At 33.6% G+C, this 23,158-nt stretch overlaps 1 long non-coding RNA gene across 1 annotated transcript in view; it reads left to right on the top strand.

Annotated features, from left to right (window-relative positions):
- LOC141425049 (uncharacterized) overlaps nucleotides 1-23,158 on the top strand; it is a 90,167-nt gene that overhangs the window by 4,460 nt on the left and 62,549 nt on the right. Inside the window, exon 2 of the long non-coding RNA XR_012450142.1 lies at nucleotides 1,214-1,305. This is a non-coding gene — a long non-coding RNA (uncharacterized lncRNA). The remainder of the gene's footprint in view (nucleotides 1-1,213; nucleotides 1,306-23,158) is intronic.

Raw genomic sequence — 23,158 nt, 5'->3', positions numbered from 1 at the left:
AGAAAGCATAATTATATAATCTTAAATTGCTCAGTGACATTTTAAAATACACTTTGTCTCAGAATTTTAAGTGCTGAATTAGGTAGAATTAAAATCAAAAGGAGTATAGGAACAATGCCATAAGTACCAAAAGTAAGTTCTGATTGTAAATTTCTCAAGGGGAAGACTTTTTCATTAAGAAGAGCTATTAATGAACAAAATACTTTATGTAGAAGGGAAAAAATGAAAAACTCACTTATAATTGACCAAACTTAACACTTAGAATCTTCATGGAATCCTTTCTATCGCTCCAGTGTGAAAACGGTTGAGGAAATCCTGTTAGCTCTACCTTCAGCATATACTCAAGAAGCGTACCATGCCTAGCTGTCTCCACAAATACCATGTTGAAACCAACCACCATCTTTCATCTAGCTTACAGCAGTAACTTCCAAGTCAGTATAGTGATCTTTTAAAGAAGTTATCATAAATTGAAACCCTCCAGTAATTTCACATTTCAGAGTATGAGCCAATGCCTTTGTTGTTGCTCTAAATAATCTGTTCCCACCTTATACATCACCTTTTGACAATTCTTTCCAGTATTTTTCCTCTTTGCTCCCTCTTGCTTTCTATTATTCCAAGGTGCCTGACATGTTCCCATGTAATAATTTATACATTAGAAGTTTCTTTTGCATGAAATACTCTATTCCTAAATAATCACCAAGCCAACTTTCCTTTCCTTCATATCTTTGTAAAAATCTTATCTCCTTGCTTGGGCCTTATCAGTCTACTCTATTTAATTCTGTAGACTATTCTCCCTCACAATCTCAACACTCCTGATCCCCTCTACCCAATGTTATTTTACCCTCATATCTCTTATTGCAGTTCAAAATACTGTATAATTTATTCATTTATTATGTTTATTGTTTATTGTCTGTCCTGCCCTCCATTAGAATGCCAACTCCTCAAGGAGAGGATTTTTTGTTTGTTTAATTTATATATTCCAAATACACAGAGAAAAACTCTGATATATTAGAAGCCACTTGGTAAATATTCTTCATATTTAAGCAGATATAATAATAGAAGTGTACATACTACATGCTGCCTTTCATTGTTCAAGTTGACAACACTAACCATAAATTGTATGATTTTTTGCAGAAAATCTGAGTGACTACTAAGTGACAGCAATTTTTTCCAACTTAGACACACTTACCCACCTCTTGCTTTGTGCTTCCAGACTTGACCAGTTCATCTTCTAGACTCCAAAAGGGTTATTGCAATTCTAAATGCTTTGCAAGTACCTGATTATCTGAACCCATTAAATAACAGGTGAGTGGCTTTTAAAAATAGTTTCTAAGGGATTTTTTAATTAATTTAAATAAGAATGCTAAGCAGACTTGGGAGGTGGAGATAGGGAGGATTGAGGTTCGAGGCCAGCCCAGAAAAAAAGTTCACAAGACCCCCATATCAACCACTAAAAGCTGAGCATGATGACACATGCCTATCCTCCCAACTACATAGAAAATTTATGTAAGAAGATTGCAATCCAGGCTGGCCCCAGCATAAAAAGGAGACCCTATCTCAAAAATAGCTAAAGCAAAAAGTGGTAGGGTGTGGCTAGTGGTAAAACACTGCCTAGAAAATGCCAGGCCCTGAGTTCAATCCCCAGTACAGCAGGAAAAAAAAAAAAGAATGCTAAACAGAAATAGAAACATTTTCACATTGAGTGGTCGTACATAAAATTTCAATTACATAAAATCCAGGCATACATTTACAAGAAAACAGATGGAACTGGAGATCATCATGTGAAGAGAAATAAGCCAGACTCAGAAGGACAAATATCATGTTTTCTGTCATATGTAGACTCTAGATTAAAAAAAATAAAGACATGAAAGTGAAAAGGGAACTATTTGGGAAGAGAAAAGGGACCAGTGGGAAGGGACAAGAGTGACAAGCAAGAGTAATAGGGGAGATTAATATGACCACAGTACAAGATATACATTTATGAAAATGTCATAAGAAAACCCATTGAAATGCACCAAAAAAAAACCAAATCCAGGTTTAAATAAAAATTTAACTCAATGAAGTTACTTATGAATCTAGGTTTACTTGCCTCTCTACTCTACAGACAGGAAAAACAGACTACAGCTCTGTGAACTTTTTTTTGGTCATAATACAGAGTGACAAAAGAGCATTAGTTGCTCAGTACTTGGAAACAACAAATACTTTGGTCAGTGTTTTCCAAGGTGAAGCCCCTTCTGAGAACTGTCATGCTTAGCTCTCTTATCCCAAGAGGCAAAGCATCTTCCAACAGCCCAGGTGAAGACCTAGATGTAGTTATTCTCTGAGTCCCTACCTGAGGGCATAGCCGAGTGCCCACTGGGATCCAGGCCTAACAGATCAGCATTGGAAAACTGCATCTGGCTCTCTTGAGTAGGAGACTTGGTCAAGCTCCTGAATCTTAAAACTTCATTTCTTATCTGGAAATGGCAAAATGAGAAAGACAATTTTAAAATATTTAATTTTCTTGGTTATATAGAGTCATTTTGTAAACTAACAATGTTATAAAGGTCTCAACAAATCAGAGTTCTTTTTTTCTGACATTCCTTCACAATTTGGCTCTTTTGTTCCAGTACAATACTATATGTAGGCAAGATGTTGAATTATCAGGGTCATAATTATTAGGGTCAAGATGTTGAATTATTAGAAGTTTTCAAAAAGAAAACCCCTTTCTGAAATGTGTTTTGGTATCGGCTAGAAATTTCTTGTTTTGCTTCTCTAAAATGTTTGTTATAGCACCTACCTAGTGAGGTTGCTGCTAAGATAAGCAATAATAGATGTGAAGAAATTGTGCATTCCCTGAAATATGGCACACATATAATATTTGGTGATGATAATATTGGGAAAGAGGATCTATTTTAATTTCAGTTACTTACATCCTGTACATTAGAATAAACAAGATCCTAGTCATGAGGTCATCTTTTCAGTCACTTGGAAATTTGAAAAGCACCTTCTAATCTAGTAGAGTTCATCTCTCTTTAAATATATTTAAAGTACAGGTCATGTCTTGTGGTATTTCTTAGTCAATATTTCTGCTAAAAGCAGTGAATTTTTCATCTATAATAAAACATGGATTAAATATAATGGCAGCAGCATTTTATTTTGCATTTAAATGACTAAGTAAGTTCATACAGCTCTTCCTAACCTTCCAAACAGAACCTCAGAACCATTGTTTAAAGAATCCCTGGAAATGTTGCACTATATGCTAGAGACAGTTACACTCTCAGTGGTTTAGATACAGGTGTTGAAACTGTCCTTAATACATTTAGTTCTGAGGAGAATCAGTCACCTGAAATCTAGCATCCCATCCAACATTCTATAACTGTTGTGATTCAGGATATGTCTATTGTTTTTCAATGTTACATTTTCTTAGAAGCAATTTCCTAAGCTAAAGTCAATCATTTTGTAAAACTATACAGTAAAAATGAAAGCCAGAATTTTGAAAAGTAGTGCACTAATAATATCTTATTTTGTGTTGCTAAGTACTTGTTTTTATATCTCTCCCATATTTAATATGGATTTTGAACTTTCTAGACACATGGATTTATCAGAAACACCAAGTGAATGAACAAAGCCATGTACTACAGTCAAGCTGGTAAAGCATTCAGTTCTGTTCCTTAGCTTGCTTATCTCTAAAAGGGGAGAATTACAAGTGCCATAATTTAATTATAAAAACTAAATGAGTACACTTGAAAATCACCTGGTAAGAACTCAACACATTGATAATTGTAATCATTGTAAACACATGACTTTATAACAATGAGTAGAAAAGCACAATCCCTAAGTCCATTCCACATGGGTTTGCCAACTGGCTGGTTGGCTTACTAGTTGTGTAGGACTACTTAGTTAAACTCAATGTGCCTTCATTTCCTTATTTGTAAAACACTACTTCGGAATTAGTATTAAAGGCACTAACTTATTTTAACCCATTAGAACACTGGCTTGTCCATGAGCATGCAATGCAAGTTATTGTTAGTATAATAATTTAGTAAGCATTTTAGATCCAGTCATTATTCAATTTAAAAGCTTCTTATAATCAATTTGAACCTGATTCCAAGGAAATATGAAAAATGTGGTTTCATAAATATTATATTGGGATGCATATCTTTAGAGTACTCAGAAAAAGTCAGTCTAACTAATCTCTTGTTTCATTTTATTCCTGCTGTACTCACAGGACAGAGTTCAAATTTTCAAGCATCATACCTGGGTTCCCTGATTATCTGGTTCCAGCTTTCTTTTCCACCTAGCTTCTCCCTTCCTAACACATTATGAATTTCTACCATGACTCTGTTTTATTTTTCTTTTGTAGAGCACTTAATATCATCCCCTTCTTTTCTTAGTGGACATGTATTTTTCCTTCAAGGACAGTTACAGTGAAATACTTCTCAGCCCTTTTCAGGGACTAACTATAATTTTTTTAATGCTACCATGGAACTTTGCTAAAAAGTCCTAACATAAAATATCATATTAATTCACAATTACTCATTTAGGTTCTCACCTTCCCTGATAGAATATAAATATATAGAGAGATAGATACACTTATATATTATATATAAATATATACACTTTTATATATATATTTATATATACACTTCTTAGATAGGCATATTTTGTGTAATGATTTTCAAACATATACTTTATGAAAAAATTAATGAATATATTCCAGCAATCAATTTTCATAAGCTACATTCTAAAGCAGCTTAAAGTAGTTCATATACATAGACTTTTGAAGGTTTGCTCACAATCATCTGGGAGAGCTTTTGAAACTATTCATATTTTTGGCATCAGGTGGGGCCCAGAGTTTTTCTCAAGAATTTCAGGTAATTCTAATTTAACCCCCCGACACTCACAACCTCTTTTGAATCTTTCTACACCCTTTGTGCTTACTTTAAGTTGATTCATCATAAACATTATGGGAAATATGACTATGGGAATAATTTTATGAAACAAGGTACAATTTGATAGCAGGAGAATCAGTGTCCTGTTAGCTCTTCTGAATGTGCTAATCTTTTAAAGTGAATATCTGTATTTTGTATTTGTACACATCTTCAAGGTGTATTCTATCAGAAATGCACATATCTTCTCAAATAGTCTTCATATAATCAATGGGAAATAAATGATACACAGAAAGGTAAAGTTTGTCTATAGCATGCAATTTTATTTTTTTCATGCAATTTTAAAACAGCACTATTCTAAAACTCAAGACTCACTATATTTCCCATATCCTATGCTGCATCCTAATTCTGACAATGCCCTTAACCTTTTACTTGTGAACTGTATATATATTGAATATTGACATACTTATGTCATATATTCTAGAACAAAATATATACTTTTATTTTAAAATTTCAATTAAGTAGCTCTCACTACATGTCAGCTGTCAGTACATGTCTTGGAAAATAATTTCATTGATATTCATTACATAAAATACAGTAGAAATTATAGTACTCAAAATGTTTCAAGAATATTGATTCAATATTCTGTCCATTAAACAAAGAAACATAATAAATGTTTTTATTGTCTGGCTTTCCCTTTTTTTAATTTTCTTTGCAACTCCTAAAATAGTGCACATTTCTATGGATCTACATACTTCATATACAAGTGCTAATTGAGAATTTATTACATGTCTGATGCTGTACTGTGTACAGACGTTACAGAGTATGAAAATCTCATGTTCTGAAAATCTAGATTCATTTACATAATACAAAATTTCTGTGTTCTCCAGAACACAAGAAATTATTTTGAAATAATTTCTTGTATTGTATTTGTAGATATACTGGCTAATGTTTATTTTTAACTATATGTCTTTCTGTTTTATTAATATAAAATTGTAGAAGAAGGTCCTCAAGTAAAGTTCAGAGTTAAAGATATAGATAGCTATAACATATACATATATATATATATACAATACATATATAAGATACATATATAGATATAAAGATATATATCATTAATTAACTCACATGAAAACCCATGAGTTAAATCTGAACCAGCTAGAATATTCAGTTAGTCAGACTACTTCAATGATGTCTTTACAAATTATTGTTCTCATCTCATCTTAATATGTTGTATTTTCCCCATTTTTAGTAATATTCTAAGAGTAAAATAAAAGGGAATTTTCTTTTATCTCCTTTTTCCCCACAAGTTCCATCATAAACCTTCACTCCCCCAAAATAAAGTTGGTGGAGATCAGTGGAGGAAAGCATGCAGTAAAATTTATAGAAAGAAAGAAGAGACAGAGACAAGGAGAAAGAAAGGAAGGAAAAAAGATTGAGAAAGAGAGACTGAATGCAACAGAGAGACAGAGTGACAGAGAAAGAGGAAAGGGCATAAGGAAAAGAAGAAAGGGGAAAAAAAGAAAATGAAAGAAAACACCACAGAGCAGAATTTTGCAAAAAATCCTCAAATCCCAGAACTGTGTAATCTAAAATAACTTTCATAATTTACAAAAAATTATCCTCAAGTTGGGGTTAAAATCCATGTCATATTTGAAATTCTCATATATTTAAGATTCTCTCTCTCAAATATATATATTTGAGACCTCTCTTCTGATCTTTTGATGTTCCATGGACTCATATCTGGTTTCCATAGTGACTGTTTTCATGAATCTTCTGAATGATAAGAAAAAATGATTTTTCTCTCATCACTTATTTTCAGAAATCTGGAATTAGAATCTTTCTTCCATTCTGGAAGTATCTCAAGGAAGATTGTCTTCAACTTAAATGCCTTTAAGTTAGGTATCAAAAATTATTTCTCAATAGAATAGTAGGAAAAAGAGAGGTTCACAAGAGGTATTGGGCACCAAATTAAATACTCAAATTTAGATAGACATAAGGACACATAGGTTAGTAGATAGAAGAATAAAATAGCCTTGTGTTCACTTCTCTGATGAAATGTATATTAGCAGACTTCCTTCCTTCAAGGAATCATGGAATCTGTAAACCCATAGCAAACTAGTGAGAAAACAAATATATTAGGGTATGGAGATTAAGTTAATAATGGATTCTAACCTTTTATTCAAAGCATTCTAAATATGAGGTGGATGCAGTGGTACACATCTGTAATCCTGCCACTCTGTAGGTGGAGGCAGGAAGATGATGGCTTGGAGGTCAGATTGCACAAAGCTAGTGAGAGCCTCATCTCAACAAGCAATCTGGGGAGTGGCAGTGCACAACAGCTGTGTGGGAGGCTATAAGTAAGGGGCTCTCCATTTCAAAAAGCAGGCCCCAGCTAAAAAGCAGGCCCCACTGAAAAATAACGAAAACAGAAAAGAGTGGGAGGTGTGGCTCAAGTGTATAGCACTTGCCTAGCAAGTACAATGCCCTGAGTTCAAACTCCAGTACTGGCCCCCCATGGGGGGATCTAAATATGGCTTTTCTACATCAAATAATATGAAAAATGCAATTAAGAAAGTTCCAAAACATAGCATTTTTTATTAAAAACATGTTCTATTAAACTTCAACTGTCAATTTTTTTATATCCATAATTAATCATTCAAAATTTTAATCAAATATCTTTATTTGATTTGTCATGTATTCTAAATAACCAGTTTCACTTAGAAACAGGTAAATAATACACTGAATTAATACATGATTAAAAAGATATACTACAGGTTCCTTTGTTTTGAGTATTGGGTATTGAACCCAGGGCATGTAATCACATTATTTTATCTGGTTATTGTATACTGCTTCGATGATTTAATGCTATTTCTATGAAAATAGAGCAGATTTTATTTCACACATGACTATTTTTCTCAGTATTCCGTCATCACCGCTGCTTAGGAGATTCCTATAACATGTTGGCAGCATAAATGTTTACTAAGTGAATACATGAAGTGGTGTCCTTTCGTTTACTTTGATAACCCATGAATTCGTGAGAAACAGGAAACTGAAATTAAGACCCATTAAGATGTGTAATTTAAAACAAATAAATGCTTTAGATAACTTAGAAGCTGTATGTTTCTATATATATATGAATATTCTATTTATATATAAATATCAATGAATATACAAAGATATAACATCTAGCTCTGACTGTAGCACTTGATAATAGGATTAACAGATTTGCTTTTTTAAGTTCTCATTGCTAGTGTTCTTTTTGAAAAAAAAAAGATAGAATTATATAATCTTCAGGCTATGAGGTATCTTTTACAGTAGAGTTTTCAGACAAAATACAGTTAAATTTGAATTTTAGATTAATGAGTATTTTTCTTTGTGTAAGTATGCCCCAATGATGTCATGGAACATACCTGTACTTTTAAAAATGTGTTATTTTTCTTAAACTCAAATCTAACTGTATGTCCTACATTTATATTTGTTAAATCTGGCAACTCCATATTTAAGCCATCCACTCAAGCTGCACTATGTTCTGGGAAGTTCACCGTCTATTTGGGGACAGGGAGAATATGATCTGCTGAGCATGCCAGGATCAGGCTTGTGCAAGTTGCTACATGAAGACAGGTTACAAATCATTTGGAAGCATCCAATATTCTGAGGTCAAATGTTAGAAATTAGAGTGTAGCAATGTACTTGCATACTAGAAGTAAAAAATATGCACCAGGAAGCAATAACAGGATCACGATGGACAGCCACAGCAAAATCCTTCAGGAATTTTGAAAGATCCCTTTGTCTTCTTTAAGCTGCCTCATGGGCCTACAGTTGATAATATCAAAGCACCTTCAACCTGTAATAATTACTTATTGTAGCTATCAAAGAGACATCATCAAAAAGCAACATTCAGACTCATACAACATAGGCATTGATAGAAATTTTAAGATGCGTGAAAGCATCAGTAGATGAAGCCTCTGGCAGTTTCTATGAAAATTTGAAAATAATTTTGATTAAAGTCATCCTAATAATATAGAAGTATCAGAGACCAGCAACTCAGCTCATTTGTCTCAGTATTTCCATCAGTTAGCCCAGTGCCTGGCACCGATTTAGCATGCACAAAGTATTTTTAGAATAAATGAATACCTCCTCACTCCCCTAGTCCTCTCTGCTTTAATTTCACATTATCTATTTCTTGACCTACTTTCTTCCTTACGATAACTGGGTGTCTCTCAGCCAAGAGGCAAGCTTATAGGAACTATGGAAAATGACCAAGTAAGAGAGCTTACCTCAAGAAGAAAATCCAACCACAGACTCTGCTTGCAAGAAACAAAAATAGATAGCAAAGTTATATTGGGTTTGAGAGGCCATTACCATCTGAGGGAAGCAGTCTGTACACACAAGGACATTGAGGTACCTGATGATCCCTGAAGTCAGATAAATAGAGGCATCCTAGTCCTCTGTGATTTGCCTAGATCCCAGAAGAATATCAGCCCTACTGTTTGCTCCCAGTATAAATGATTGGGCAATGGAGAACATTTTTCATCATGAGACAGATGTGCTGGGGTTCATAGCAATCAACCCTGCCAAGAAACTACATCACCTGTGTTATATGGCTAGTGTAACATAAAGGTATCGGGTAAGAATATCATACTATGAATAAGATTCATTGTGAGTAAGGACAGATTTTTTTTTTCCAGTATGAATTAGGATTGTAATGTCTCTTCCCTAAAAAAGAAAAGAATGATTAAGGTACAGTCCCATAAAACTTCAAAAGAAAATTAATAGCTATTTGATTTTTTAAATAATATAGAAGAGTTCTACATCCCCATTGTTTTTATTTATTCTCATGATAGTTGCCTCAAAATTTATTTCTTAAAAACAAGTATAAAATATAAAATCATTTTTTAAAATGCATTTTCCATTCTCTTGCAATACTTGTAAATAGTTTGCCATTTGAGTATCCCAAGTGGATCTAAGATACCAAAACTAATTGTGGTCAATTCCTTCCTACAGATGAACCAACTAACAATATGGTACCAGCAGTATAATAGGTATCAGTCTGATATAGGCTAATCTATTCAGGGGGTCGACACAGGCAACTTCCTACTCTGTGAGCTGACTCTGGTTGCTTTTAATCACTATGCATTTATTTCATTTAAAATTTTTATCTACTCATTTTGAATATCTTATAAATGCACATGGGATAGTATCTTTAAAAACGTAACAGGTTAAAGCAACAGTGTGAAAGCAAGTCTCCCTCCTATTATCTTGTGTGTTTTTCAGATATAACTGAATTATATATGTGTTCTCTATACCAACTGAGGATAGTATGGTAATCACAGTATTCTGTATCTAAGTTACTCTGTATCAGTACAACTTACGGTGGTTCTACAATTTCATTGCTGCATAGTATCATTTGTATATATGTGCTACAACTCCAATTCAGTGCCTATAAGTAAACAACTCAATTCCAGAGTTCAGTCATTATCAATATCATAACAAATATTCTTATCAAATACATCATTTCACACAACTATGAGTATGTATCTAGAATATAGCCAAATTCTGTATTAGTTTAAAGATATACCCAAATTCTTCCCTTAGTGGGTGTTCTGACACTTCAGCAGGAATCTACAGCTTTTAGAAATGCTTATGGTTTTATCCTTTGTTTTTCCTAGTGAATATGTACCCATCCTTCATGATAAGCTGGCTTCTCCACACTTTCATTAACACAGTACGTCATTACACATGTGATCTTAGCAAATAAGAAAGGAGAAAAATACTATGTTAGCTTGATTTTAATTTGTATTTCTTTTATAGTAGCTGCTGTGATCTGAGTTGAAATTATTTTTCTAATTTTTTTCTATTTCTTGACTTTGTGTATAATGTTCATTAAATGAGATTTTTTTAAATTAAGGATCAAATTTATCAACTTTTTTCATCACTTCTGGATTTTTGTCTGATTTAGAAGGATCATTTTTAAATATCAAATTTCTTATGCTTAAATGGAAAATTTTAAGTTGTCATTTTAGAGTTCACTTGTCTGATTCTGATTCTGTAGGAGGTATTTTGTAATTCTGTAAATTGTGGGCAACAGACAACAATTATTACTGGCTGTAGACATGCAAATGAATTATGTCCACTGGAGAAGCAACAAAAAAAATTTGGCTCTATTCATACATCATTCATACCTCATTAGTTTCCTAAGGAATCAGATAAATAAAATTCTTAGCATGCTAAAAATCACATTTTCCCATTATTTTCTTCTAGTGCTTTGATAGTTTCTATTTTAACTTTAGATTTTGAGTTTTCAGAGTTTATTTTGTTCCAAAATCTGAGCTGTACTTCCATTTTACTTGTTCCCAAAAACCATCTAGTTGTTCCAACCATATAATTAAATAATTTGTCTTTTCTCCACCAATTTGAAAGCCACCTTTATTTGTAAACTAAATAGGCAATTATATTTGAATCTATTTTTATATCAACAGTTCTTAACCAAATGTGATTTTACCCCTGGGAGGTATTTGGCAATGTCTGGAGGTGTTTTTATTACAATGTGGGAGTGTTACTGGCATTTTAGGTTAAAGGCCATTTATGTGAGTGAACATCTTCTAACGTACTGCAGTTTCCAACAAAAAAGAACCATCTGTCCCAAAAGATCACCAATGGTAAGACTTGCAAGTGTTCTTATTACTACTCATTAATGTTCCAAGCTTTATATTCTAGTGCATTAGTCTGTTTATTCATATCATACACATGATATAATATCTTAAGATCAAGCTTTCTTTAAGAAGATGTATTTATTCAGATTTTTTTCTGGTTACACCTAGTTGTTTATTTTGCACAAAAATTTAAAAATATATTGCCCTAACCTCCACACCTTCACCACCAAATAGATCCTAAGTTTCTTTTACTGCTATTGTATTAAAATTTCAGCAACTTGGAATTGGTTGGTGTCTTATATTTTAAGATTTCTCATTTCAAACTCAACACTGTGTATCTCTCAGTTGTCTTGTGACTTTTTTCTTTATTGTGTCTTCATGTGATTTTTTTTATTACTCATTTATTCACATGTGCGTACATTGTTTGGGTCATTTCCCCTCCCCCACCCCCCCTCTTGCTTCCAGGCAGAACTTGTTCTGCCCTTATCTCTAATTATGTTGAAGAGAAGACATAAGCATAAGAAGAAAACAAAACGTTTTTGCTAGTTGAGTTAAGGGTAGCTATACAGAGAGATTCCTAGCATTGCTTTCATGTACAAATGTGTTACAACCCAAGTTGATTCATCTCTAACTGATCTCTACACTGGTTCCTGATCACCTTCTCATGTTAACCTCTGTCGCTTTAAGGTTTCTGGAGTGGGGACATCAAATACTGTTTTCATGTTTTGGGTTTTCTACCTATCCCCATACCTCCTGTATATGTTCTCCCCTTATCATATGACCCAAAGTCCTACAACATTGCTGTATTTGCCCTAGATCTAAAGACTGCCTATGAGGGAGAACATACAATTTTTGGTCTTCTGAGTCTGGCTAACTTCTCTCAGAATGATGTTCTCTAGTTTCATCCATTTACATGCAAATGATAAGATTTCATTCTTCTTCATGGGTGAGTAAAATTCCATTGTGTATAAATACCACATTTTCTTGATCCATTCATCAGTAGTGGGGCATCTTGGTTGTTTCTATAACTTGGCTATTGTGAATAGCACTGCAATAAACATGTGCAGGTGCCTCTTGTCACATTACCTTGAGTATATCCCAGGAGTAGGATTACTGGATCCTATGGCAGATCTGTGTTTAGATTTTTAAGGAGCCTCCATATTTTTTTCCAGAGTGGTTGCACCAACTTGCATTTCCACCAGCAGTGTATCAGGGCTCCTTTTTCCCCACATCCTCGCCAACACCTGTTGTTGGTGGTGTTTTTGATGATGGCTACTCTAACAGGGGTGAGGTAGAATCTTAGTGTGGTTTTGATTTGCATTTCCTTTATGGCTAGAGATGGTGAGCATTTTTATGTGATTTTTTTTGTTTATTCTTTTTTAACTTTTATTTGAAATGCAGGTTTTATTTCATCATATTGCTATGGTGTTCATTGAAACTAATTGGTTTCTGTAAATTAATTTTCAGCTTAATAAATTTTCTTATCATTGGTAAATATTTTCACTTTAAAATGTTTTTGAAAAACTCCAGTTTCTCTTTATATTATGTAATTATAAGATCTCCAGAAGTTGAGAGTAGATTTTTTCAAAGTTTAGACACTTTTATTGCTTCCTTTGTCCACCGTATTATCTATAACTCACAAACAATACATTAAAATAGTAAAAACAAAAGTGTCCTGATTTTGTCTCTGGATTCAGTGAGAATATTGTTTTACCAATCATTATACATGTCTAACTAGTTTATCAAAAGTAAATGTTGAATGCTGACAACAGTTTTGGAGATTGTCATTTGCTACCCTTAGTGAAATTTGGTAATAAGTTACTTATTATAGAACATTCTTTTATTCCAAGAATAAATTGCATCTTTCAATAATTTGGTATATTTCTAATATTTTGCTGGTTTCTGTTTTATTAATATTTTATTTAGAATATTTACATCAATATTAATATACTGTTCTTAACACTTTAAATTATTATAATGTCAATTATATAACCACTTTTTATGTTGATGTTTTATATATATATAAAACTGGGTGCCAGTGGCTCAAGCCTGTAATCCTAACTACTCAGGAGGCAGAGATCAGAAGGCTCATGGTTCAAAGCCAGCACAGACAAATAGTTCTCAAGACCCTATCTCAAAAAGCCCATCATAGAAAAAGGGCATGTGGAGTGGCTCAAGCAGTAAGTGCCTGTCTAGCAAGTGTGAGGCCCTGAGTTCAAGTCCCAGTATTGCCAAAAAAAAAAAAAAAGTTCTTTGGAAATAATCAGAGAATTCTTCCATTGTGTTCCCACACAACATTCTACTTTTCATCCTATAGTAACTTTTTACATTTAAAAACCGTCTTATGCCCCAGGAAATGCTCACCTAATAAACAGTACTGTGAATATCAATAGATATTTAACATTCATTTAGGAGTTTTGTGAACAGCACCAAAGTCAAGTAAAAGTACTTACTGACTCACTCCTACTCATCCTTTGGATCTCTGCTTAAATTATTTTATCAAGGGAAACTATTCATAAGTCTTCAGGCTTGGTTAATATATAACAATTAGACTCTATTCATTACTTTTGCAACTACTCTTAGGATTGAAATGAAATTAGCATTTGCATTGTTATTTATTCATGAATGTTTCTCCTGCTAGGCTAAACTCAGGAAGACAAATAGTGTGACTCAGACTAATATATCATTATATATGTTATATATTATGTTAGTAATTGTGTATATTACTAATGTATTTTGTTCTATCTCCCACAACCCAGTGCAGCTAAATAAATGAAATATCTACAGCACTGTACAGCTTTTACCCTCAAAATAATCCTGATCAGGATGCATAAGGCATTTTTGTGAAGTAAATCTGAAAGCATTCTGCAAACATTTATTACAAATTTACGCTGAGCAGCACTTCATTCTGAGGATTGTGAAATGTAGAGAGCCATCCAAATTGTGTAGAGTGAAAATTACAGGTCTAATTAATAGATCAGAGAGTCATGAAGTTCTGCAGAAAACTCTTTCTTGCCTTTTAAAAGAGCAGTGAATAAGACTAAGAAATGTATTCAAAGGAGGATATAACAAATTATTTGTGGGAGATGGCAAAAATTTTGGCTTGATTGTCTCCATCTATGTCATGGAGGAACTGGAAAATGGAATTAGTCAACTTTTTTTCTATTAAAAATATGAGTTGCTTCTTATAAGAATAGAGAAAACAAATTAGGCTTCTCTGTGTGTGTGTATGTGTGTGTGTATACCCTATGTATCTGTGTATATGTATATATACATAAGCATGCATACGACTATCCATGTATCTCATATTCACTCTGGTATTTCCCTGAGTGGCTCTTCATAACATGATATGTTCTCTCAGGGAACTAGGGAACTATAACTAAACTAAAAAACAAAAACAAAAACAAAAAAACTATAAAACTCTGACCTCACCATACTTCACACAAGGATATATGGCTAAAAATCTGGTAAAAGGATATAAATATGTTCAATCTATTTTAAGCAAAACCATTTGAATTTCAGACCTAATCAGCTGGGATCATTTCCATCACTTACTTGTCAATATGGCTGCCATTGACTGCATTCAAACTAATGATGGAAACTGAATATTCACTTTGTAATCTATGGGAGGAAGCTGAAAAGTTGAATGCCCTATTCAAGATAGAATTTAAATGAAAACACAGTGCCACAAGCCTATAGGAGGACTTCACCTAAGTCTAAAAATGATAAAGGAAAATGTAGTTTTAATCGACAAGAACAATTAGGTTTTGATACTTTTGAACTAAATCAAGAATATTTACATAAATTCTGTTACAAGCTATTGACTAAAATATGCTAACATATCAAAATAAGAAAGCAAACTAATTAAAATGGCTTTATAATAATATAGCACTTGCTTAATATTGAGTGTTAATCCCTTTAAGGACTACTTTTTAATGTCATGTGTTAAGTGCATCCTTTTTTTATTTTTAAAGAGACTTAAGATGGAGGAATAAAATATGTGGTGGCAGAATGTGAATTTATCCTGGAGTTATCAATGGACTTACTCTGTAGCAGTTGTGCTTCTGGGGTGTCATATGAATCCAAAAGTTTTCAGGTTTGAAATAACAATATGAATCACCATGAAATATCTTTGTCAAATTGTGTTATTAAGCTAGCTTTAAAGTTCTCTGGTGGAAAACACCACCAAAGTAATTTGGAAGTTTGACTTGTATCTACTCATTGCCTGAAGTATCAGGTACTATTGATTCCTTTCTCTACCAGCTAAGCCGTAGCTTAATTTGTCTAATGCCTTTCTGTTGAATTCTATTTAACTGCTTTTTGCATTTATAGAAAAGCTAAATCAAGTTCCCTGGGGAAAGGGACAAAGCAAGGGTCTCCCAATTATTGTACAAGGATTTGACCTGAGTTTGAATTCCAGGTCCAAAACTTACCAGCTGTCCAAACTTGAACTGATCATTTAAATTCTCAAGAGGATCTCTTTCATATCTTTAAAATATCAACAATGACATCTTTCTTCCAGGATTGTCAGTGCTAAAAAATTATACAATAATTTTTCTAAATAGAAAGCACTAAATAGTTGGTAGAAGTAGATGAATTTCACCAGGCTTTAAGTAATCCTGGTGATGTAAGTAATAATGTCAATTTAAGCCAACAAAGGAAGATTTGTCTTTCCTGGTCTATCAAAGTTCTACTTCATTGATGTCTTAGACTTAATTATTACTTACACTGCATAACATATTTAGCAATCAAATGCTGTCTTAAGTATTTTACTAATCATTTTTAGTTCAGCAAAATATAAAATAGAGATATTAACATATACTGAATCTGTGATTAGTGCTTACATCATTCTGAGTATTTTGCTTTAATCTACATAAAGGTCTCAAAGGTTATGTATTCATTTGTAGGTCTTCCTCTCTCTCTCTCTCTCTCTCTCTCTCTCTCTCTCTCTCTCTCTCTCTCTCTCCAACTCTCTCCATCCTCCCTCTCTTCCTTGCATTTTCTTTCCTTTCTTGCTTCCTTCCTTCCTCTTTCTTCCTTTCTTTTCTTTCTTTTCTTCCTTCCTTCCTCATTCCTTCTTGTTTTCTTCCTTTCTTCTTCCTCTGCTTATGCCCTACCCCTTATATAGCTTCCAAGTAGAGTTCAAAAAGAAGAAGAAGAAGAAAAATAGTCCTTTTTGTATACAAGTTAGAATTTGGCCAGAGCCTAAATGTCTAACATGACAATCTATGTGCATGCTAAAGCATACTTTGATTATTGTTTTTTAGTAAGGAATGTTAAAGTAGTAAAGAGTAAATTTTACCACTTAGAAAACCTTTGAGGGAGATCTATTCCTGTTGATGACATTGTTACCCAGAAAACAAATTATCTCGTCTTTTGCTGGGTTTAGGCCTGTAGTTATATAACAGCTCTAACTCAACCCACACATCATAGAAACTGACATTCTTGATGCTAACTAGACAGTAAGTGAGTTTTTACCTTATGGTCTCCAGAGATGAAATATACTGTAACTTTTATCTAGGAATTGCCTGGTAAATTGTAAGGATATTCACATCTTTCCCAGCTGCTGAAAAAGGGAGAAAAGTTGGATCTACAAACTAGATTATCAGAATAAGGTGGCCAAATACAGTCCCTGGACAAAAAAGGGAGATAGTTCATTCAAAGCTAGAAAAACTTGCTAAGTAAAAAGTCCTCTGAAATCTTGAAGCAACATGTTCAGACTGCTAAAGAAATCAATCTTACTCTGAAAAAAAACTTATGCCTTATATTGATGCATTGTAAGAACTTTTGTAAATGCCACAATGTACTCCCACCCAGCACAGCAATAAAATAAAAGGCATACCTGGATTTATCAACCTGATAACTGAATAATTTATGCACTCTAAGAACAAACAGCATGCAGGTACAATTTTCTGAAGCACCACGTTGGGAGTATAATAATGTATTCTATGTCCTCCTTTATGGCTTACATTTTCAAATGACTTTTATGTTTTGGCGAGTTGTCATATAGATAAATTCTTGTGAAAGTTTTCAGTGTATATTGTCCAAAAGACTGGAATAAATTCCATGCTTTTCTTAGACAGTAATGCCATAATTAAAATTGGGCAAGTGGTTTTCTGAGGAATATAATTTAGATAAACATAATTTTAAATATTTTTGAAGGATAAACATAATTTAAAATATATATTACTTTCTAATTTATGGTGAACTTTTCTTCCCAATAAGGTGATGGACTCCTTCAAGGAATCTTACACTGAATAAATTATTTTTTTCTACTTGTCAAATGGTTAGTAACATAATGCAGTTCTGTTTAAAGCATAGTTATCATGTCTGAATCAACACACTATCTAGTTCAGGAAAGATGAAATTTGAGGGATAAGAGAGGATACATTCTTTGAACATTTTTCTTTACACTCAAGCACCTTGGAAACTGGCACAGTTTCCCTTTACGTATCATTCATGCTGTGTATCACATTCTAACTTCTACCTGCTCCACCATTGATTTAAGGCAGAAGAACTTAGGAAACCAAATTCAATTCTTCTTTTGTAGCTGCTGAAATGGTAAAGTTAAGGAAGTACTCTGACCTCATTTCAATTGACCCTCTAGAGTTATGTTGGTTTTTGCATTGTTGGTAACTCAGGTTTTCTCATAGTAGAATCCAGCTTCATTCAACTCCCTCTATCTTTATGCCTACTCATAGATTGAGTGAGTATCTATCACTTCCCGCAGTGTTTTGAACTGTCAGTCACTTCTATAGGTTGAATATTCCAATGTCTAGCTAGTCAGCTGGCAGAGTTGGAGTTGCCTCCTAATCTATGCTTCTCTGCTCACCTCAGTTGCCTCCTGAGTGGAGCTATTGGAACACTGGAACCTGCTTCAGCTTTTCTAAGGTTATCAGAGAATTGGAATGTTTGGGAGTTACCTCCATCTTTTTCCATATATTATTTCCTCTTAAATCATTCTAGCTAGGCTACTCCAGATGGTTTCAATTTTCAGAGATTGCTAGACCAAAAGCAGCCAGCAAATATACCTATGTCTATACGTATACCTTAATTTTAGGTCACGTTCCTCCAAGAACAATCTCACATGGTCCCAATCTAAGAAGCATAATGGTTTGCTTTTCAATTATACATATAGGTAGCAAGATATGAGTATCCCCCTTTCAAAAACAAATCCATTCTTAATTAAAGATTGTCTTGGGATACTCTTTATTACACTTGAAGGGAAGTAACATATCCCCCGTTTTTCTCCACAAGAGACAGCTTATCATCAAAAGCAAAAATCCTATTCTAAAACTATCCCCATTCTATAGTGATTGGAGGCCACATATGAAAAGCTCTCAGTTAAGATCACGCTCAATGGTGAAAAACTGAAATAGTTTTTCTTAATATCCAGAAAAAGGCATGTTTTCTATTCATCAAAATACTAGAAATTCTAATTAGAACAATTATGTAAGAAAAAGAGATAAAACCATCCAAATTGAAAAGAAAGAAGCTATCTCTGTTCACAGATGTCAATTTTATACACAGAGAACCCTAAAAATTCCCAAAAAACCTGTTAGAACTAGTAAATTCTGCACAGCTAAAGGATACAAACCAACACAAAATTGGTTTGTTTTATAGATTCACAATGAGCAATCCATGAAGGACAGTAAGAAATTGATCTCATATACAATAGTATCAAAAAGAATAAAACAGGAATAAACCTAACCAAAGAGTGAAAGAATTGTAATATCACCAACTATAAAACATCACTAAAAGAAATTTAGGATACAAATGTGGAAAGATATACCATGTTCATTGATTGGAAAATTATTACTATTAAAATAACCACAGTATTCAAAAGGATCTGCAGTTTCAAAGCAGTCCCTCTCAAATTCACTATGGTACTTTTCTCAGAAAGTTTAAAAAAGAACTAAAATTCATATGAAATTTCAAGGACCACCAAAAGTTAAAACATTCTAGAGAAAGAAGAAACAAAGCTAGCAGTCATGCACTCCATGACTTCAAACTATATTACAAAGCTACAATTAATTAAAATAGTATGCTACTTAAATGAAGACAGACTATAGACAGACCAGTGAGCATAACAGAATGCTCAGTAACAAAACCACAATATATGGTCAACTGGTCTTTGAAGAGGGAGCTTAGGATACATAATTGGAAAAGTATAGACTCTTGCACAATCCTATCAGGAAACTGGATGTCCACAAACTGGATGTAGAAGAGTGTAGATAGGTGTGTATTTTACATTACTTATAAAAATCCACTCCAAACATACTAAAGACCTGAAACTATAAAATTCTTTGAAGAAAACCTGGGGAAAAGCTTTATTACATTGGAGTTGGCAAAGATTTCTTTGATATGATACTGATAGCACAAACAACAAAAGAAAAATTAGAAAAATAAGATTACAACAAATTTTAAACTTCTACGTAGAAAAGTAACCTAGGAAATAATGAAAAATATTTACAAAACATATGTCAGACAATGAGTTAACACCCAGAATAAAGAACTCTCAACAACAAAAATGGAAAAGAACTTTAAGAGTCACTTTTTCAAAGAACTTACACAAATTACCATTAAGTTTAAAAAAAGATGATCCAAAGCAAGTCCTTTACATACAAATATGAAAAGAAAATGCTGAAACCTGTTAAAAATTGTAAGGGTGGGGACAGGGGGGAGAAATGACCCAAGCCTTGTATGCACATATGAATAATAAAAGAAAAAAAAATTGTAAGGAAAAAAAAGTGGGGGAAGGCAATAGGAAATGGTAACAGAAGGGGTTATTTGATCAATGTAAGGCATGTATGAAAAGCAAAGATCACAACTGATACATGCTAATAAAAAGAGCAGCTATGATTAATAAACACAGTGAGATTTCATCTCATACTCATTAGAATAGCCAATAATCAAAAAAACTTTTTAAAATAATAAAGTACAGAAAATAACAAGAATTGACAAAGAAATGGAGTCTGATGAATTGGTGGTGATGTAAAATTGTGTAGCATGCTGGAAAACAACATGGAGTTTCATCTTAAAAAACTTTAAAAATAGAACTACTGTTACCAACTTGCTCTGCGTGAGCCAGGGGGCTTGCCATTTCAAAGAACGAAAATCACGGGCAAGAGTGAGCAAAGCGAGTTTATTTAGAGAGAAAGAAAGAGCAGAGCTCCCACAGCTGGGAGGGGTCTCAAGAGGAGATTGCCCATGGTTGGTCTTTGTCTAGTGGCTTCTATTGCAGCAGGAAAGAAATTTCAGACAAAGACCCTTATCCTGGTTGGCGTGCAACCATTTGGCTTGCCTTGTAGGGTCAACCAGGCATCTGCATGCCTTGTTTATGTGTTTCTTGGCCTATCTGATCTCTGATTATGTGCCAGACAATGAATAGAATTTGCTAAAGGGATTGACCACATTCCCCTAGATAAGCAAGTGAACCGGATGTCATGTAGTCTCCTTGCCTGTTACTTTCCCATGGAAACCTTGGAAGTCTCCATGCCTGGCGTTTTCTCATGGAGTCCCTGGAACGCTACCATCTTGTGAATCTTGATTTATTATCAGGAGCCATGTCCTAACTGCCTGTGTTTCCTCTTCCTCCAAACCTGTTTCACTACCTCCCCAATCTCAGTCCTGAGTGTGTGTGTAAAGATAGTAAAAACAGGACCCCCAAACACATTCATGCCCTCACGGCCTTCATAGCACAGTGGTGGATGGATACCGTAAGTATGTACACACGCAATGAAATATTACCCATCCTTAAGAAGAAAAGGAAACCTGAACCTTTAGGGGATTATGCTAAGCCAAACAAAAAGACAAATACCAGATGATTCTCTTACCTGACAGCTCTGAAATAGGTAAGCTCTCAGAAACAGAAATGAGAATTTAGTGTTTTCCAAAAATTCCATTATATTTCAATGTACTATTTAGGGTAAGATTAAGGTGAGGCAAAAGAGTGCAAAATTTAAGAAGGTACTCAATTTCAAGATTGTAATACTAGCAATAAATCATTTGGAATTGAGATTAAAAAAATTTGCATAGCATCAAAATTCTGAAATCCTTATTGATGAATCTAATAAAATATATGCAAGATTTATATGTTGAAAACTGCAAAAATTGTTAAGAGAAATTAATGACAATTTAAGGTGATGAACTCTATCAGTTGGGAGACTCAAATTCTCAAATTACTCTAAAGATTAAATTTAAACTGCATAAATCTCTCAGAGAGCTTTTTAAGGTAGAAATTGAGAAGTTGAATCTAAAATTTATTTTTGAAAGTGAAAAAAAAAAAAAGAAAACCAGAAGAAGCAAAATACTTTTAAAATAAAAGAGCAAAGATGGCTCAGGCTCACAATTCAATTTCAATATTTACTATAAAGCTATAAAGAAAAAAAAGTCTAGGTGGTGCATAGCTGTATTTCCAGCAACTTGAGAGGTGGAGTCAGGATGATCAAGAGTTTAAGACAAACCAAGCAAAGTTAACGAGACACCATCTCAAAAATAAAATGCAAAACAGAAGGGCAGGATGAGCGGCTCAGGTGGTAAAGGAGTTGCCTAGCAAGCATGAGACCCTGGGTTCAATCCCCAGTACAGCAGTACTACAATTCCACCTTGGAAATTCTGGAAAAAGCAAAACTAAATGGGTAGAATCAGATTTTAGTTTAGACAAAAGCTAGTGGTGAGGAAAAGAGAATGATTCGAAAAATGGAACTAGGGAATCTTTGGAGGGGTGGGTAAAATTCTGTTTCTGGATTGTGATGGGATTTATATAACTATGTATATTTGGCCAAATTCAACTAACTCTGTTCTTTTAAAGGAATGTGTACTCTGTGTGCATTGAGCATTAATAAATCTGACCTTTCCAAAATTGTCTGATTGGAGGAATGCTGATTGCATAAAACCCAGCATCGACTGCTTATGTTCATGTGGTACAGAATGCCTCTGACACCCTTCATTTTTACAGGCAAAATCTCCTAAAAGATGTCCTTCAATCTCTGAGAACAATATTAATCTCAAAGCTATGAAAGACCCATTTTTACCCAAATGCCACCAAAGGACTTCTGTATCAGAATACTTTGGATGTGCTTATTAAAAATCCAGATTTAAAATAATAACAACAACAAAAAAAAGCCCTCCAATTTGGAAGGAATGAAGGTTCAGGAACCTTTGAACAAGAAGATTCTTAGTATTTTTAAGGAATCTTCATTTAAATAAGCTTCCCAGGTGATTCTGATAAACTGTAAGGTTTGAGAACTCTAGCTCAATCCATCACACATGTTTTCCCATAGTCTGACAAATGTGTGTCAGTTCATATTTACTCTCTCTTCCTGGCCCTCACTTGCAAGAATGGGCGATGTCACTGTATTTTTAAGGACCTGGTTCTAGGTCCACACGCTGTTGCCCAATGAATAGGGACTGATTTTTATAGATATTTATTAATTTAAAAAGTGTTTACTTGAGTAACTAATAGCTGAAAAACCCTAATCTAAGTGTCCAGGATATTGAAGCAACAACAGAAAAGCAAACAAAATGATTTTCCTGGAGATTATTTTCTAACAGCATATACATACATTTAACAAAATTCATCAAATAGAGCATTTTATTTGATAAAATGTACTCTGGAGAAAAACGAAA

This window comes from Castor canadensis, chromosome 1, assembly GCF_047511655.1.
Source record: "Castor canadensis chromosome 1, mCasCan1.hap1v2, whole genome shotgun sequence".
NCBI lineage: Eukaryota > Metazoa > Chordata > Mammalia > Rodentia > Castoridae > Castor > Castor canadensis.
This window is presented reverse-complemented; position numbering and strand designations above follow the sequence as displayed.